This window comes from Choloepus didactylus, chromosome X (genome assembly GCF_015220235.1).
Source record: "Choloepus didactylus isolate mChoDid1 chromosome X, mChoDid1.pri, whole genome shotgun sequence".
Lineage (NCBI taxonomy): Eukaryota > Metazoa > Chordata > Mammalia > Pilosa > Megalonychidae > Choloepus > Choloepus didactylus.
The window spans coordinates 35,630,579-35,651,857 of NC_051334.1; positions in this window are offsets into that span (position 1 = coordinate 35,630,579).

A 21,279-nucleotide genomic window follows, 5' to 3' on the forward strand; every position below is an offset into this window, starting at 1 on the left:
TCCAGCGAAGGTACCCTTTGTTTATGGACACTTTATGGCCTTAAGACTGTAACTGTGTAACCAAATAAACCCCCTTTTACAAAAGCCAATCCATTTCTGGTGTTTTGCATTCTGGCAGCATTAGCAAACTAGAACAAATGTCTATTCAAACACTTTGCCTATTTTTTTTAGCTGTTTGTCTTTTTATTATTGATTTGTAAGCATTCTGCATATATTCTAGATACAAGTCCCATATCAGGTATATGATTTGCAAAAATGTACTCCCATTCTTTGAGTTGTCTTTCCACTTTCTTGATAGCATACTTTGAAGCATTAAAAAATTTTTAACTTTGATGGAGTCTTATTTATGGAATTTTTTGTTGTTGTTGTTTGTGCTTTTGGTGTCATATCTAAAAAACCATTGCCTAATACAAGGTCACAAAGATTTACACCTGTATTTTCTTCTAATGATTTTAGAGTTTTAGATGTTACACTTAGATCTCTGATCCATTCTGAATCAACTTTTGTATATGGTGTGAAGTAAGGGACCAACTTCATTGTTTTTGCATGTGGTCATCCAGTTTCCTTGCACATTAGTTGAAGAGACTGTTCTTTCCTCATTTAATGGTCTTGGCACCCTTATTGCAAAATTGATTGACTCTAAATATAAGGGTTTACTTTTGGACTGTCAATAGGATTCCATTGAACTATATGTCTAGCATTATGCCAGTAACACATTGTCTTGATTACCACACTTTGTAGTAAGTTTTGAAATAGGGAGGTATGAGTCCTCCAACTTTGTTCTTTTTCAAGATTCTTTTGGCCATTTTGGGTCCCTTGCACTTCTGTATGAATTTTAGGATAAGCTTATCAATTTCTGTAAAAAAGCCAGCTAGAATTTTGGTAAGGATTGTGTTGAATCTCTGTAGGTCATTTGGGCAAGTACTGACATCTTACCAATAGTAAGTTTTCCAGTTCATGAACATGGGATGACTTTCCATCCATCTGATGGTAAGGTTTGTGCTATATACTGGCCTTTTGCAAGCAGAAATGCCTAGTCTAACCCCCCCCCAACTAGTGCTTGGGCTAGTTACACTAGATTGGGCTCCCATGGGATAGGGAAGAGGCCTTCTTCTTATTGGGAAAAATTATGAAAGGCTTTAAAATTGGCAAAACAAGTTTAGTTAGTGTCATTTCTAAAGCACCCTTCTGGGTTATCTCCACCTTTCATTGTCTTTGAGGTATTTTACAATGTTGTAAGTTGTAGAAAAGTAATAATGATGCAGTGAATGCTGTTTGAAGAAATGCAAATGGATTGTGTCTGGTACAATGCAATTTGGTTTTTACTCATTTTGCATGTATTTGTACATTCATTTCAACACGTGCGTTGGTTTGGATGTATTATGTCCCCCCAAACGCCATGCTCTTTGATGCAATCTTGTAGGGGCAGATGTGTTAGTGTTGATTGGATTGGAATCCTTTGATTGAATGTTTCCATGGAGATGACTCAATCAACTGTGGGTGAAGCATTTGAATTATTTCCATGGAGATATGGACCCCGCATATTCAGGTCTTGATTTAATCACTGGAGTCCTATAAAAGAGCTCAGACAGAAGGAGCTTGGTGCTGTAGCTAAGAGAGACATTTTGGACATGGCCATTGAAAGTAGACTTTTGCTAGTCCAGAGGTTGCTTGGAAGAAACTAAGAGAACACCCCAGATGCCTAGAGAGAAATGCAACCTGGGAGCAAGCAGATGCCAGCCATGTGCCTTTTGAGCTAATAGAGGTTTTCCAGATGCCAACTGTGTTCTTCAGTGAGGGTACCTGTGCCAGTTTGAATGTATTATGTCCCCCAAAATGCCATGTTCTTTGATGCAATCTTATGGGGACAGACATATTAGTGTTGATTAGGTTGCAATCCTTTGATTGGATACATGGAGATGTGACTCAATTAACTCTGGGCAAGACCTTTGATTGAATAATTTCCATGAAGGTGTTATAAAAGTGTTCACAGACAGAAGGAGGTGCTACAGCCAAAAGAGAAACTTTGAAGACTGCACAGTAGCTGAGAGAGGAGCTAGAACACAACCTGGGATCAGAAGTCACCAGCCATGTGCCTTCCCGGCTAACAGAGGTTTTCCAGATGCCATTGGCCTTCCTTCAGTGAAGGTATACTCTTGTTGATGCCTTCTGTGCCAGTTTGAATATATTGTGTCCCCCAAACGCCATTATCTTTGATGTAATCTTGTGTAGGCAGACGTTATCAGTGTTGATTAGATTGTAATTCTTTGAGTGTTTCTGTGGAGATGTGCCCCACCCAACTGTGGGTGATGACTACTTGGATAATTTCCATGGAGTGTTGGCCCACCCATTCGGTGGGCCTTGAACAGTGGAGCCATATAAATGAGCTGACGGGCAGAGGGAACTCAGTGCAGCTGTGAGTGATATTTTGAAGAGGAGCTGCAGTGAAGAGGGACACTTTGAAGAAAGCACAGGAGCTGCAGATGAGAGACAGCTTGAAAACGGCTGTTGAAAGCAGACTCTTGCTCCAGAGAAGCTGAGAGGACAAATATTCCAAGTGCAACTAAGAGTGACATTTCTGAGGAACTGCAGCCTAGAGAGGAACATCCTGGCAGAAAACCATTTTGAAATCAGAACTTTGGAGCAGATGCCAGTCACGTGCCTTCCCAACTAACAGAGGTTTTCCGGACACCATTGGCCATCCTCCAGTGGAGGTACCCAATTGCTGATGTGTTACCTTGGACACTTTATGGCCTTAAGACTAAATGTGTAACCAAATAAAACCCCTTTTATAAAAGCCAATCCATCTCTGGTATTTTGCATTCTGGCAGCATTAGCAAACTAGAACACCTTCATTTGGACATTTTAATAGCCTTCAGACTGTAAATTTGTAACCAAATAAACCCTATTTATAAAAGCCAGTCCATTTCTGGTATTTTGCAAAATGGCAGCATCAGCAAACTGGAACAGATTTTGGTACCAGACAAGTGGGGTGCTGCTGCATTTGCAAATACCAAACATGTTGGAACAGGTTTTTAAGTGAATAATGGGAAGATTCTGGGAAAATTGTCAGCAGCTTGATGGAAAATGTCTAGACTGTTTTGAATAGACTACTGGTAGAAACATGGACTCTTAAGATACTTCTGATGAGGTCTTGAGCAGAAATGATTGAATAAGTTGTTGCAAACTGGAAAGAAACCTATCCTTGTTTTAAAGTGGCAAAGAGAATTTGGCAAAATTGTGTCCTGATATCTGATGGAAGGCAGAATTTGAAAGTGACCTCCTGGAATGCTTAGCTAAGGTGATCTTTAGACTACGTGTGGAGGATGTAGCCTGGCTTCTCCTTGCGGCTTATAGTAAAATGCTACAGGACAGAGATAAGCTGAGAAATGAACTCTTGGGTACAAAGAAACCAGAAACTGATAGTTTAGAAAATTCTGAGCTTCCCAAAAGTGTGACCCCAGAAGCTACAGCCCCATATGAGGATTTAACCAAACATGGAACCTGACCATCATTTCACTACAAGCCAGGATTGGAGATGGAGTTATCCAGAAAGTATTTGTGGAAAATCCTATTGTCTGATGGTTTTGACCCCTGTAAACTGCATGCCAAGCCTACAGAATGTTTATGAAATCTGTATAAATGGAACCACTGCTGGTCTGGACTGGAGGAGATGAAGAAGGAACAAACTGAAGGAAAATTTTCTTCAAAGACACAGCCATGGAGATTGAGGTCTGGGGTTAAGAGGCCTTGGGCAGGAGCGCAGAGCGGCCCACACACGTGGAAAGGGTGAGTTTGTCCTGGAGGCAGAGCACGGGCCTTCCGCCTCGATGCTCAGGAAGAGTGCTACCATCCCAGGCCTCAGAGAGGGTGGAGCACATTCCCCAGGGAATGGGGAGAGCCTGGCCACCAACCCACTGTTTGGAGAGGGGAGAGCCTTTGCCCTGGAGAGGAGAGTCCGGGTGGCACCCAGATGTTTGAGGAGGGTGGGACTAAGAAGGTGGTCTCCCCAGTGTGTGAATGTATTGGTGCACTCACCCCAGCATTTGGAGAGAAAAGGGCTACTGCGAAAGCCTTTGGAAAGGGTTGGACACCAGCTCTCTCAAGCCCCAAGAATAAAACATCAGCAGATCAGTGACTCTTAGACTTTGGAAATGTAATGAAGTTTGCCCTGCAGGTTTTAGGAATTGTTTTGTTCCCTTAAACCCAGTTTTCCTTTCAGTTTCTCCTTATGGCAAGGGGAATGTTTATTCTATGACTGTCCCTCCTTTGTGTATTGGCAGCAGATAACTTGTTCTAAGTTTCACAGGTCCACAGCCAGAGGGAATTTTGCTTTAGGACAAGACCGCACATGTAACTGATTTTGATAAGATCTTGTACTTACCTATTGTTACTAAAATGATTTAAGTTTTTGTGCTATTGTGATGGGATGAATCTATTTTGTATATGGAAAGATCATGTCATTTTGAGGTCCAGGGGGTGCAATGTGCCAGACTGGATGTATTATGTCCGCCAAAACGCCATGTTCTTTGATGCAATCTTGTGGGGGCAGAGGTATTAGTGTTGATTAGGTTGGAATCTTTGGTTGAGTATTTCCATGGAGTTGTGACTCAGTCAACTGTGGGCAAGACCTTTGATTGGATAATTTCCATGGAGGTGTTACTCCACCCATTCAGCGTGGGTCTTACTTGAATCACTAGAGTCCTATAAAAGTGTTCATAGACAGGAGGTGATGCAGCCAAAAAAGAGACACTTTGAAGAATGTACAGGAGCTGAGAGAGGAGCTGGAACACAACCTGGGATCAGCAGTCACCAGGCACATGCCTTCCCGGCTAGCAGAGCTTTTCCAGATGCCATTGGCCTTCCTTTGGTGAAGGCATACTTGTGTTAATACCTTCATTTGGACATTTTCATGGCCTTCAGACTGTAAATTTGTAACCAAATAAACCCCCTTTATGAAAGCCAATCCATTTCTGGTATTTTGCAAAATGGCAGCATTCAGCTGGCAAGGCCAGTAGTATACATTCACTGTGCTACCTCAGGGATATAGCAACTCTTCAGCCCTATGTCATAATATTGTCCGCAGGAATCTTGATTGTTTCTCCCTCCCACAAGACATCACACTGGTCCATTATATTGATATCATGTTGATTGGACCTAGTGAGCAAGAGGTAGCAACTACTCTAGATTTATTGGTAAGGTATTTGCATGTCAGAGGATGGGAGATAAATCCAACAAAAATACAGGGGTCTTCCACCTCAGTAAAATTTCTAGGTGTCCAGTGGTGTGGGGCCTGTCGAGATATCCCTTCTAAGGTGAAGGATAAGCTGTTGTGTCTGGTCCCTCCTACAACCAAAAAAGAGGCACAACACTTAGTTGGCCTCTTTGGATTTTGGAGACAACATATTCCTCATTTAGGTGTGCTACCCTGGCCCATTTACCAAGTGACCAGAAACGCTTCTAGTTTTGAGTGGGGACCGGAACAAGATGAGGCTCTGTGACAGGTCCAGGCTGCTGTGTAAGCTGTTCTGTCACTTGGACCATATGATCCAGCTGAGCCAATGGTGCTGGAAGTGTCAGTGGCAAATAGAGATGCTGTTTAGAGCCTTTGGCAGGCTCCTATAGGAGAATCACATCACAGGCCCTTAGGATTTTGGAGTAAAGCTTTACCATCCTCTGCAGATAACTACTCTCCATTTGAGAAACAGCTGTTGGCCTGCTACTGGGCCTTAGTAGAGACAGAATGCTTAACCATGGGCCACCAAGTTACCATGAGGCCTGAGTTACCTATCATGAGCTGAGTGTTGTCTGACCCGCCAAGCCGTAAAGTTGGGCATGCACAGCAGCACTCCATCATAAAATGGAAATTGTATATATGAGATAGAGCTTCAGCAGGTCCTGAAGGCACAAGTAAGTTACATGAAGAGGTGGCCCAAATGCCCAAGGCCCCCACTCCTGCCACCTTACCTCTCTTTCCCAGCCCACTGCTATGATGTCTTGGGTTGTTCCTTACAATCAGTTGACTGAGGAAGAGAAAACTTGGGCTTCATTTACAGAAGAGAAAACTCAGGCTTGGTTTACAGATGGTTGTGCATGATATGCAGGCACCACCCAAAAGTGGACAGCTGTAGCACTGCAGCCCCTTTCTGGGATGTCTCTGAAGGACAGAGGTTTGGGAAAATCCTCTCGTTGGGTAGAACTTTGAGCAGTGCATCTGGTTGTTCATTTTGCTTGGAAGGAGAACTGGCCAGAGGTGCATTTGTATATTGATTCATGGGCTGTTGCTAATGGTTTGACTGGATGGTCAGGGACTTGGAAGGAACATGATTGGAAGATTGGTGACAAAGAAGTCTGGGGAAGGGGTATGTGGATAGACCTTTCTGAGTGGACAAAAAACATGAAGATATTTGTGTCCCATGTGAATGCTCACCAGAGGGTGACTTCAGCAGAAGAAGATTTTAATAATCAAGTGGATAAGATGACCCGTTTGGTGGATACCACTCAGCCTCTTTCCCCAGCAACTCCTGTCATTGCCCAATGGGCTCATGAACAAAATGGTCATTGTGGTAGGGATAGAAAAGCTATGCATGGGCTCAGCAACATGGACTTCCACTCACCAAGGCTGACATGACCACAGCCACTGCTGAGTGCCCAATCTGCCAGCAGCAGAGACCCACACTCATTACATGATATGTCACCATTCCCTGAGGTGATCAGCCTGCTACCTGGTGGCAGGTTGACTACATTGGACCACTTCCATCATGGAAGGGGCAGCAATTTGTTCTCAGGAATAGACACATATTCTGGACATGGGTTTGCCTTCCCTGTATGAAATGCTTCTGCCAAAACTACCATCTGTGGACTTATGGAATGCCTTATCCACCATCAGGTTTTCCACACAGCATTGCTTCAGACCAAGGAACCCACTTCACAGCAAATGAAGTGAGGGAATGGGCACATGCTCATGGAATTCTCTGGTCTTACCACATTCCCCATCATACAGAGGAAGCTGGGTTGATAGAATGGTGGCATGGCCTGTTGAAGACTCAATTCTGGAGCCAACTAGGTGGCAATACCTTGCAGGGCTGGGGCAGTGTTCTTCAGGAGACTGTGTATGCTCTGAATCAGCATCCACTCTATGGTGCTTTTTCTCCCATAGCAGGATTCATGGGTCCAGGAATCAAGGGGTAGAAACAGGAGTGGCACCACTCACTATCACTCCTAGTGGTCCACTAGGAAAATTTTTGCTTCTTTTCCCTGCAAGCTTAAGCTCTGCTGGTCTACAAGTCTTAGTTCCAAAAGGAGGAGTGCTTTTACAAGGAAACACAACAATAATCCCATTGAACTGGAAGTTAAGACTGCCACCTGGCCACTTTGGGCTTCTTATGCCTCTGAATCAACAGGCAAGGAAGAGGATTACTGTACTGACTGGGGTGATTGATCCTGACTATCAGGGGAAATAGCACTGTGACTATGCAATGGAGGTAAAGAAGAGTTTTCCTGGAATACAGGAGATCCCCTAAGGTGTCTCTTAGTACTACCATGCCCTGTGATTGAAGTCAATGGAAAACTGCAAGAACCCAATCCAGGCAAGACTACCAATGGCCAAGAAACTTCAGGAATGAAGCTTTAGGTCACCCCAGCAGGCAAAGAACAGCAGCCAGCTGAAGTGCTTGCTGAGGGTAAAGGGAACATGGAATGGGTAGTGGAAGAAGGTAGTGATAAATATGAACTACAACCATGTGACCAGTTACAAAAACAAGGACTGTGATGGCGTGAATATTTCCTCCTTGTTTTGTTATGAGTATGTTTGTGCTTGTCTGTAAAGCAAATATCTTTGTTTTCTTCTCTATCTTATCCCCTTATCATATGACATAAGCTATATTGTTCATTTTTCCAGTATTTAAGTTAAAAGAAATCAATTTTAAGAGTTAATGTCACCCAAGGACTTGCACCCTATTCTGGAGAGATTTAGTGTATTCCTGGTTGTATGCAGGACAGCAGAGTATTGTTAGGTGAAATATATTTCTGTTATGTTCTCTACTTAGAGATAAAATATTGTTTAAGGTGATGTGTATAACTGCCAAGTTGACAAGGGGTGGACTGTGATGGTTAAGTTCATGTGTCAACCTGGCCAGGTGATGGTGTCCAGGTGTCTGGTCAAGCAAGCACTGGCCTAACCATTACTGCAAGGATGTTTGTGGCTGGTTAATAAACCAGAAGGCTAGTTTATTAATCATCAGTCAGTTGACTGCAGCTGTGATTGGTCACATCAATGAAGGGCGTGTCTTCCACAAGAGAGAATTCAATCAGCTGGATTTAATCCAATCAGTTGAAGACTTTTAAGCAAGACAGATAGAGGACCTTTACTTCTTCTTCAGCTAACCAGTGAAGCATTTCCTGAGGAGTTCATCAAAGTTGCCAGTTCGTTTCCTGAGGGATTCATCGAACATGTTCATCGAAGTTGCCAGTTCGCTGCCTGAGGAGATCATTGAACATCTTCATTGGAATTGCCAGTTTGCTGCCTGCCCTATGGAATTCGGACTCATGCATACCCACAGTTGTGTGAGACACTTTTATAAAATCTTATATTTATAGATATCTCTTGTTGATTCTATTTCCCTAGAGAACTGTAACTAACACAACTCTGGATACAAATTCTACATCAGTTTAAATATATTTGCAGGAACAAAAACATATACAAGTCTCTGCAGAGATTGAATACCTGGAGCATGGTCTAGAAATAAGATTTGGAGACACAATTTCTCCTTAAAAAGTTAAAAGTATGCTTTGGGACAAAAAAAAGATCATTAATTATTCTTGTCTTCTGTTCTCAGTTGGATTAAACAAGTTGCTTAACTTATTTATGTGCTACCCTCAGAAATATAATTTACAAAGATATAAGAGGAAAAATAAGAGCTTGAGGTAGTGGGGGAATATGACATCTCCCAAGTTATTATTGTGAAGAACAAATAAGACATTTTGGCAGGGGCAATACAGGGATCACTGGGAAGACATAGGAAGGCTTTACCTTTTAGATGCAGATGGTTTCTTTGGCTTCATTGTCCAACTAGATTATTGTATAAGGAAGATCAGACTAGGGGATAGAAGGCTCTGAATGCCATGCTAATGCTTGAAACCTGAAAATCATTCATTCATTCACTTGTTCAGTTAATTATTCATCCTTTCAGTGAATGTTGGTTAGCACCTAATATGTGCCAATCTGTGTTGGCACTAGACATGATAAAATGAACAGTGAGGATAAATGATGGGAGTTGTGAACTGTGATAGAGAAAAAAAATGCCAAGTTTTTGCTGCATAGATGCACAATAAAAAAAATTAGACATGTTGAAATGGGACATTTTCAAGGAACCAAATTATGTAATTATGATGGCATAAGCCAGGAACGATAATGGGAGGATATGATTCTTGATACTATGAGAATAGATGCTCTTTTTAAGGAAAAGAGGACCTGAGGATGGAAGATGGTGAGCAAGGTGATGTGAATCCTGCAATCATGTGGAAGAATACAAAGAGACTCAAGGGTGTGACTGCAAAGAGGACACGATCAGATTTGATTAGGGAGGAAGTGTTGTTTGGAATTTTCAAAAATGATTTCAGTATGCCTACTTAATATTATTTTCCATTTTTCTTCTTCTTTAGAAAAAAAGTTGTCTATCTTATGTGACTGCATTTAACTTGACATATTTTTTAACATGGGCAATATCCATAGCATGATACATTTCATGGCAACATAAATTTATCCTCTAGAATGAAATGTACGTATGGAAGCTGCATTTGGGTATCATACTCATGTCAAGTGTTTCCTGTATTTCTCTAGTAGGGTGAAATTGAATACAGGCAACCATATTGGTAATATACTCAAGAATTTTGGTTAAAGACAAATTGTTTAATTAAGATTAATTATGTGCAAAAAATGACACACTTACAATAACATACCCCAGTAGATATTAAATTTTCATGGGCAAAAAAGCCAAGAAAGTGATAATTTGCAAATCAACAGGTCATTAATCCTGACCTGAGAGAACAAAGTAGTTTATTTCAAAGATAGTTGAACCTAATGTGTGAAACCTAATAAGATGTAGATATTGGTAGTGTAATTGTTCTCTGTTTAAATTAGGGTCAAATTTATAATGTAACAAAAGTGCATACATGGAGATTATTAACTTCAGAACAAAAGGTGGGAATTTCCTTTTGCTTGGCAGGCAGTAAAGTGTAGCATAAATAAGCAAAGTTTTAAACCATAGCACCAGCATTTATCAGCTCTGTAACCAGCAGCAAGTCACTTAACCTCTCTAAACTACAGGTTTCTCATTTAGAAACAGGGAATGTTCAATGAAGTAGGTGCAATGATGTATTTAATATTATTAAGCTAGTGCCTGGCATATGGTACATGCTAATTAAATATTATTGTTGCTACTATTAGTAATTCTTCAGAGTAAAAATAATTTACTTAAACATGAAAGAAAGGATACTATGTTGTATTTGATTTAGCACAAAGATTTCAAAGCACTGACTTTGTAGACAAATACTAGTTATACAATTTGGAGCAACCTACATAACCTCTCTTAGTCTCAGTTTCACAGGGCACTTTTTCCCAAGTGATCAATGGTTGAGTTGACTCAGAATCTAACAGTAGTAGGTGCAAACTCTTATCTTAATTGTTTTAGTTTGCTAAAGTTGCCAAAATGCAATATACCAGAAATAGTTTGACTTTTAACAATGGGGATGTTTTTTAGATTAAATTCAGTTTTACTGAAATATATTTACATACCATACAATCATCTATGGTGCACAATCAACTGTTCACAGTACCATCATACAGTTGTGCATTCATCACCCCAATCTATTTTTGAACATTTTCCTTATACCAGAAAGAATCAGAATCAGAATGAAAAATAAAAGTAAAAAAGAACACCCAAATCACCCCCCCCAACCCACCCTATTTTTCATTTAGTTTTTGTCCCCATTTTTCTACTCATCCATCCATACACTGGATAAAGGGAGTGTGATACATGGGGTTTTCAGTCACACTTGTGAGCTACATTGTTATATGATCGTCTTCAAGAATCAAGGCTACTGGGTTGCAGTTTGATAGTTTCAGGTATTTACTTCTAGCTATTCCAATACATTAAAACCTAAGAGGTGTTGTTATCTATATAGTGCATAAGAATGTCCACCAGAGTGACCTCTCAACTCCATTTGAAATTTCTCAGCCACTGAAGCTTTATTTCATTTCATTTTGCATCCCCCTTTTGGTCAAGAAGATGTTCTCAATCCCACAATGCCAGATCCAGATTCATCCCCGGGAGTCATATCCTGCATTTCCAGGGAGATTTACACCCCTGGGAGTCAAGTCCCACGTAGGGGGGAGGGCAGTGATTTCACCTGCCAAGTTGGCTTAGCTAGAGAGAGAGGGCCACATCTGAGCAACAAAGAGGTACTCAGGGGGAGATTCTTAGGCACAATTATATGCAAGTCTAGCCTCTCAACAATGGGGATTTTTTAGCTTACAAGTTTACAGTTCTGAAGCCATGAAAATGTCCAAATCAAGGCATCAACAGGATGATACCTTCCTCCTGAAGAAAGGCTGCTGGCAATCCAAGATTTGTCTGTCACATAGGAAGACACAGGGCATCATCTGCTGGTCCTTCTCTCCCAGGTTTTGTTGCTTTCAGCTTCTGGCTGCTCTTTCTGTGGCTTTCTTTCTGAGCTCTTGTGTCTTTCTCTCTTTTAGCTTCTCTCTCTCTTAGCTTCTCTGTATGCTTCTCTGAATTTCATCTCTTACAAAGGACTCCAGTAAAAGGATTAAGACCCACCTGGGGCACACCTCAACTGAAATAACCTAATCAGAAGCTCCCACTCACAATATGTCTATACCTAGGGAAATGGATTAGCTTTAAGAACATGATCTTTTCTGGGGTCAATAACAGCTTCAAACTACCACGAGGTTAAAGAAAGAAACATAAATTCTTAACAGGGAAAGTTATTTCCATTAATCACATAGAAAGTGCAAATGCCAAAATACATTGAGTTTCTTCCTGCTAGTCAACATTCCTTATAGTTAGCCTTAAGAAGGTATCTGCTTTTATGATGTGACATCAATGTTGCCAAAATGTTTTTCTAAAAACTGTTTTTCTACCAGGCTTCAGTAGAGTTTACAATGCTCATCTTTCCTTTGGATTAAAGCATTGAAGGCATTAAGTGTCAGCATGAAGGTGTGGGGGAGGCAGAAATGAGGAATAGGGTTCTAACAAAGGACATTATAAAATTTAAATAAACTGCTTACTTAACATGTCTTCCAAGCCTGTCCTTATATTTTGAAAATAATTTCTCATTGCATAATCATTTGTGACTCTGTGTCATAGATCATTTTACCTATACAATTTGTAAAAATTCTTTTTCTTCAACCATTGAATGCAGCAGTAGATGTAAGTCATACATTCAGCAAATATTTTTTTAGTGCTTTCTCTGTACTAGGAAATATTAGCCATTCCCATCAGTTCCCTGATATAAGGAAATAGAGAGAGGAGTCTTATATATTGAACAGCATCCCAAGCAAATTAAACCCTTGCTGACCAAATTAAGTATAAATGTAGCATATACTTTTTTCCAAACATAAACATGCATGCACAATATAGATGTCAAGCTGTGGTATGCTCATATATGGATAATATAAAACACCCATGCTTTAGTAAAATTGTCAGCTAGATCTGAAGTGCTATTCATATCTCCAAATATTGCACAATTGCCCTTGCACCTGGCTCTATTGGGGATTATTGCAACTTAAATTTATAGAAACCTTTCCCTTAATTCAACTCATTAAGTACTCCAGAATTTTTATCTGCATTATTCTTATCCACTACGTGTATTTTAAGAGCTTTCCCCTGTGAATTTTCTCATCGATTTTTTCAATTAACATGAAAATATTCCACTTTATTTTCACTCTTTGTTCCTATGACTTTTCATACATGTTGGAGGGGCGTTGGGGGAGAACTTCTATGAAATAGTTCATGGTGAGTCACATCATTCCACAAATCATCTTTCTGCCTCACTGGTTAAAAATGATGACATTGCTGAGGTGGTACAAAATGAAGCAGAGTACTGGGTTACAATTTTGGCTCTGCACGTGGCTAGAAATGGTATTTCCTTTTAAATTATAAAGAAGGTAATAATTTATTTGCATATTGCATATGTTAAGTTTATGTTGTTATAAAGTCCATAATACACTAATGAAATTAAAAATAAAGAACTTCAGAACATTTAAAGATGTACTATTGTAATATTTTGATTTAATAACTGTCATTGAAAAGAACTTTGAAAACTGCAAAAGTGCTAAAATGATATCTCAAAATTAAATAAATCTCTCCTTAATGTCATTGTATTGAAAATATAAAATTATTATTTTTTATTATCTGAGCATTGCATTTTTTTCTCTTTATGGAATTGACTGGAAAAATGACGTTTACTTTAAGGAGACAGAAAAGGAAAGAAGAAGGAAGATAATATTTATTGAAATCACTAAATGCTAGACATCACTAAATACTCTTCAAGTGTTAATTAATTTAATCCAGGTCAGCATATGTTGCCCTTATACAGCATTGTTATTTAGATTTCAAACCTGCATATTGATAGAACACTAACTGATAAATGTATTCACCACAGCACATTTATTTTTATTTAATATTCTTTATATTCCTTGATTAAGAATCCTTTCTCAAAAGTCCAATCCTTTTTCAAAATTGCCTTATACATGGCTTGTGGGAATGTGCACATACACAAAAGGACAAATGTAGAAAAAGAATGTAGAAAAAGTACATTTAAAAATGTGAACTTTTTTTAGAAATTCATTCCTATGTAGCAACAGGAAATTCTAAGTTGCTATGAAATCAGCCTAATTGACAATGCAGGATTTTAAATACTTTCAGGAAGGAGGGGCTTTACTGTTGACATTCTTTTCCAAATCCTATAGCAGTCCAAATTGGTAACTCTTCTATCTTAATGAATGCTCTGATCCCTTGTGTTCCAGGATTCTTCTCTCTCTCTCACTTATGTACTTGCTTCTTCTCAGCATTTTCATTTATTTATTTATTTATTTAATTTTGCTAACTGAGCTTGTTCAACGTTAACTATTTATATTTCTGAGGATTTTGCTTTCGGGTTTTCCCTTCCTCTTTTCCCTCTGTAGCCTTCGCTGGGGATTTCATCTATTCTCTTGCAGATCCATGCTGATGTTTACTTCTCCATGCTCTTTCTGAGCACCACAACCTGCTTCCATTTTTGATTAAACATCTAAACTAATCAGAATTGAGATATTCCCATTAAACCTCTCCTCTTCTCTATACTCCATCTTAACTAGGGCAACACATTTACTTAAGCCAGAAGTATGTTATAATTGTGTGTGTGTTGAATGTTTTCATGCTGATATTGCTTCCCATCATTTTGCTTAATGACACTTTTTTTAAAAACTGCAATAATTTCAAGGTTAAAAAAGAGTTGAAAGAATAGTATGATAATTTTCCACGTATTACATTTAGCTACTTTTGCTTTGCCATTTTCTATCTACCTGTAAATGTAGGTATGTGTGCATGTATGTATCTATATCAAATCTGCACTGTCCCCCTTTCAGCATACAGTACATCATCACACATTGCCTTTATCTGTCATATGTCTGAAGTTTCCTTTAATCTGAAACAATTCCTTAGCCATTGTTTGGCTTTCATGGCTTTGACATTCTCGAAGATTACCAGTTGGTTGTTTTTTAGAATCTCTCTTCATTTGTGTGCATATGCATTTTAGGGAGAAATACTACATAAGTGACATTGTGTCTGTTTCAGAGCATTGCATCAGGAGGCACAGGATGTCAGTTTACCCCCTCATTGGTGAAGCTAACTTTGTGCCACAGTCTAACTTCACATTCTTAAAATATTGCATCTTGTGTTATTACAAAATTCCAATTGCATTATTTATGGCCAATTTTTCCAACTGAAGTCCTACATTCATATTGATTTCAGAGTTGTCTTCCTAAATATTAAGTTGATACTAATGCTCACTTGATTAATGACTCTCTTTGCTTAAAATGTTAACTTCAGGACGTCAACAAAAATGTCATCTGTCCACAGATGGTGTGATTCCATATACAGAAAATCCCAAAGAATCCACACACACACACACACCACACACACACACACACACAGATACTAGAGCTAATAACCAATTCATCAAAGTTGCAGGGTGTAAGTTCAGCATGCAAAAATCAGTTGTGTTTTTATACACTAGCTGAGAACAATCCAAAAAGGAAATTAAGAAAACTATTCCACCTACAATAGCATTCAAAAGAATAAAATAGTTAGGAATAATGTTAACCAAGGAAGTAAAAAACATGTACACTTAAAACTACAAAATATTGCTGAAAGAAATTAAAGAAGACCTAAATAAATGGAAAATCCATATTCATGAATGGGAAGAAAGTATTGCTAAGATGGCAATACCCCCCAAAAGCTATCTATGGATTTAATGCAAGCCCTATCAATATCTCAATAGAATTTTTTTGAAGAAATGGGCAAGCCAATCCTGAATTTCATATGGAATGGCAAGGCTCCCCAGATAGCCAAAAAGGACTCACAAATACCCATTTCAAAACCTAACACAAAGCTATGGTAACTAAAACCAAAATTTTATTTATAAAAAATTGATTTTCAGCAGGCTACCAAGTCCATTCAATGGGGAAAGAATAATCTATTCAACAAATGGTGCTGGGGCAACTGGATATCCACATGGTATTTTGGAGCTGTTGCGTACCCCAGAAAAGGCCATATTCTTTTAATCCATCCTTGTGGGAGCAGACTTACTGCTGGTGGGACCTTTTCATTAGGTTGTTTCAATTGAGATGTGACCCACCCCATTCAAGGTGGGTCTTAATCCTTTACTGGAGTCTTTTATGAGAGGATATAAGGCAAAGACATTTGGAGAGAGCTGAGAGAGAGAAACACCCCAGAGATGAATGAAGAATGAAGTTGAACCCCTACCTCATACCAAAAAAAGGAATGAAGTTGAACCCCTACCTCATACCAAAAAAAAAATTAACTCAAAAATATGTCAAAGACATAAATATAAGAGCTAACACCTTGAAATACCTAGAAGAAAATATAAGATAATTTTCATGACCTTGGATTTGACAATGGATTCTTACATAAGATACCAAAAACCCAACCAACAAAAACAAAAATAGATAAACTGGACTTCCTAAAAATTAAAAATACTATTGTGCATCAAAGGACTTTATCAAGAAAGTGAGAAGGCAACTTACAGAATGGGTTAAAATATTTGCAAATCATATATCTGATAAGGGCCTTGTATCCAGAATATATAATATATTCTTACAATTCAGCAACAAAAAGGCAGCACAATTTTTAAAATGGGCAAAAGTCTTGAATAGACATTTCTCCAAAGAAGATACAAATACCCATTAGGCACATGAATAGATGTTCAACATCATTAGTCATTAGGGAAATGCAAATCAATACCACAATGAGATACCATCTCATACCTATAAAGACGGCTATAATAATAATAAATAAAAAAGAAAGGAATTAACAAGTGTTGGCAAGGATGTCAAGAAATTGCCTCAAACCTAGCTGGTAGTAATATAAAATGATTCAGCCACTGTGGAATACATTTTGGTATTACCAGAAAGTTACATATAGAATTACCATATGACCTGGCAATTCCTTTCCTTAAGTTGTTTTGGTTTGCTAAAGCTGCTGGAATGCAATATACCAGAAATGGGTTGACTTTTAACAACGGGGACTTATTAAGTTAGAGGTTACAATTCTAAGGCCATAAATTAAGGCATCAACAAGAGGATACCTTCTGTGAGCAAAGGCTGCTGGTATCTGGGGTTCCTCTGCCACATAACAAGGCACATGGCTGGCATCTGCTGGTCCTTTGCCCCTGAGTTTTGTTGCTTTCAGCTTCTGGTTCCAGTGGCTTTCTCTCTGAGCATCTGTGGGTTCTCTCTTTGCATCTCCAGGGTGTTTCTCTCTCTCTGCTCTCTCCAAATGTCTTGGCCTTATATCCTCTCATAAAGGACTCCAGTAATGGATTAAGACCCACTTTGAATGGGCTGGGTCACATCTCAGTTGAAACAACCTAATGAAAAAGTCCCACTTACAGTAAGTCTGCTCCCACGAGGATGGAGTAAAAGAACATGGCCTTTTCTTGGGTACACAACAGCTCCAAACTACCATATAAGTATACATCCAAAGGAACTGAAAACTATTTCTCAAGTAAATACTTGCTCACAAATGTAGCAAGCACCAATCACAATACTCAAAAGGTGGAAATGACTCAAATGTCCAATAGATGAAGGGACAAGCAAATTGTAGTATATGCATCCAATGGAATATTATTCAGCCTCAAAAAGGAGTGAAGCACTGATACATGTTACAGCATGGATGAACTTCAAAAACATTATGCTAAGTGGAAGAAACCAGACAGGAAAGGTCACATATTGTATAATTCCATTCATATGAAATATCTAGAATAGGTAAATCCGTAGAGCTAGAAGGCAGACTGATGGTGACCAGGGTCTGGGGTGAGGGTGAAATGGGAGCAACTGCTTCATGGGTACAGAGTTTCTAATTGGGGTAATGAAAATATTATGGAACTAGACAGAGGTGGTGATTGCCAATATTATGAATATATTAAATGCCACTGAACTGTTCTGTTTAAAATGGTTAATTTTGTACTATGTGAATTTTACCTCAAGGAAAAATATTAAGTCCAGTTTCCTTAAATTATTACCAAATTCCTACTCATAAGCCATGCCTTCCTGGCTCCACCAAGCAGTGTTATGGTCTCTCATGTCACTCTGTTCCAAATTTTGTTGTGAATTTTTCATTCAATTCTTATAGGATCGTAGTATTAGAGAACAATGAATTCCTATACCTTGGCTGCCTATTAGTCAAAATGATAATACAACATTGTAGAAGGTAGTGAAACTGTAAGGAACTTTGGATTTTTCAGAAGTGAAAAAATGATATTTTATTTTTGTTTTTTTAGTCATATAGGACATTATAAAATTTCTAACTCTTGTTGAGAACACAATGAATACTTCAAGACCATATTGTCAATTTAACAATAAGTAGTAAATGAAGCAAAGTGGTACTTCCCTAGAAATTAAATATTCCATGAATGAGCCTGTTAGGCAATGCTGCTGTATAATACTGAAAAGATGTGCAGTCATCCTTTTGCCTCATTTCCAAATTTGTGATGATGTTGCCTAACTATATGACTTTTCCATGATGATATTTATTAAAAAAATTAATCAACACAATATAAAATTTTTCTAAAGGTATCAAGAAATAATATGAAGTCCAAATTTCCCTCTGAGGCTTCTCTCACATTTTTAGTAGGGTTGAAAATAATAAAACAAAGAATGAATGCCAAGCCCAAGTTACTGTAGAAGAGAATGATTTAATGGACCTTCTATTTCATATGTGGTACTAGGAGAAGCTGTGAAATATCCTCTCTTTTTCAAATCTACTTTGGAGTGAGATTGACAATAAACTCAATATTTTCCCATGACTAATATATTTAATAAACCAGTGTGGGTAATGACCTACATTTCACTGATAAGGACTTATTAGGAAAAAAATATAGTTCTCAAGAATTTGACAATTCATGACCACTGCTTACTTAAAACCTTAAGTAGATCGAGTTGGGCAAGATGGCAGCATAGAGAGGAGTGGAAGCTAAGTAGTCCCCCTGGAACAACTACAAAAAACCAGAAACAACTAGTAAATAATCCAGAATAACTGCGGGGGGACAAACGAGACCGTCCACTCATCATACACCAACCTGAATTGGGAGGAATGCCCAAGATCACAGCATAAAATCTGTAAGTAAAACCTGTGGATCCAAGTCACGAGACCCCCTCCCCCATAGCCCAAGCTGCAAAGCCTCGTGGTGCCAGAGAGAAGCTCTCTCCCAGCAAGCGAATATAGCTCAGCTGAACTCCAAATGGGGTTTTAAGTAGTGAGTGTGAACTGCTCACTACAGGTACGAATCCCCAAAAAACAGACAGAGGCTTTGGGTGACGACTGACCTGGGAGAGCTGGAGGGTCGCCTTGGACTGGGTCTGAAGGGGACTATCTGTTTCTTTTTCGGCTCAGCGGAGAAAGCCCCAGTCATTTTCAGTTTTCAGGGCTGTGACTCAGAGAAGGATGGAGACAGCACAAGCAGAGAGAGAGACCATTGAAATGCTAATGACCTCCCCCTAGGGAATCTATCTTCTCTAAGAAGAAAGGGGTGGGGCCCTTTCCATTCAGAACCAGACCCCAGAGCCTGGGGGAACACGGCCACACCTCCTCACACCAGTCAAGAATTATAGGCTAACAGGCATCACCTGCTGGGCAGAAAAGCACAGTGACCTGAGACATCAGAGGGGGGAGCAATTTTCTAAGACATACCCTCAGGGAAACCAGATACTGAATATTTCTTCCCTCTGGGACCTGAGCCTGTTCTGGTCTGGGAAAACCTGATTTGGATAACCAAGGAAACCATGCCTAGACAACAGAAAATTACAACCTACATTAAGAAAAACAGTTATGGCCCAGTCAAAGGAACAAACGTACACTTCAACTGAGATACAGGAATTTAAACAACTAATGCTAAATCAATTCAAAAAGTTTAGAGAAGATATTGCAAAAGAGATAGAGGCTGTAAAGAAAACACCGGGCGTATATAAGGCAGAAATCGAAAGTTCAAAAAAACAACTAGAAGAATCTATGGAAATGAAAGGCACAACACAAGAGATGAAAGACACAATGGAAACATACAACAGCAGATCTCAAGAGGCAGAAGAAAACACTCAGGAACTGGAGAACAAAACACCTGAAAGCCTACACGCAAAGGAGCAGATGGAGAAAAGAATGAAAAAATATGAGCAATGTCTCCAGGAACTCAAGGATGAAACAAAGTACAATAATGTACGTATCATTGGTGTCCCAGAAGGAGAAGAGAAGGGAAAAGGGGCAGAAGCAATAATAGAGGAAATAATTAATGAAAATTTCCCATCTCTTATGAAAGACATAAAATTACAGATCCAAGAAGCGCAGCGTACTCCAAACAGAAGAGATATGAATAGGCCTACGCCAAGACACTTAATAATCAGATTATCAAATGTCAAAGACAAAGAGAGAATCCTGAAAGCAGCAAGAGAAAAGCGATCCATTACATACAAAGGAAGCTTAATAAGACTATGTGCGGATCTCTCAGCAGAAACCATGGAGGCAAGAAGGAAGTGGTGTGATATATTTAAGATACTGAAAGAGAAAAACTGCCAACCAAGAATCCTATATCCAGCAAAGCTGTCCTTCAAATATGAGGGAGTGCTCAAAATATTTTCTGACAAACAGACAATGAGAGACTTTGTGAACAAGACACCCACCCTACAGGAAATATTAAAGAGAGCACTACAGAGTGATAGAAGACAGGAGTGCGTGGTTTGGAACACAATTTTGGGAGATGGTAGCACAACAATGTAAGTACACTGAACAAAGATAAATATGAATACGGTTGAGAGAGGAAGGTTGGGAGCATGTGAGACACCAGAAGAGAGGAGGAAAGATAAAGACTGGGACTGTGTAACTTGGTGAAATCTAGAGTATTCAACAATTGTGATAAAATGTACAAATATGTCCTTCTACAAGGGAGAACAAGCAAATATCAACCTTGCAAGGTGTTAAAAATGGGGAGGCATTAGGGGAGGGATGTAATCAACATAAACTAGAGACTGTAACTAATAGAAAAAAATTAACCATCAACTGTGTAAGTGCATCCAAACATGAAATTCAAAATCATTTTTACATCTCAAAAAAAACAAACCTTAAGTAAATATTTTCACTTAGAAATTTAAGTTTCTAAAAAACTTAAAGCCCAGAACCATTTCTTGCCTTGATACCTTTTTTCAGAAGACCCCAAGACCACCCATAGGATCAGTGATTGGCTAAATGGATTCACAGGTCTCAGAAGCTGTTACACTCATGGTTATAGTGTATCACAGCTAAAAAGGACAAATCAAAATCAGCAAAGGGAAAAGGAGCATGGGGCAAAGTCCAGGAGAAAGCAGGCACAAGCTGTCAGGTGTCTCTTCCCAGTGGAGTGGCAGGGAGTTGTGCTTAATTCTCCCAGCAATGATGTATTACAAAACATGCAAATTGTTGCCCACCAGGCAAGCTCAACTGAGACTTGGTG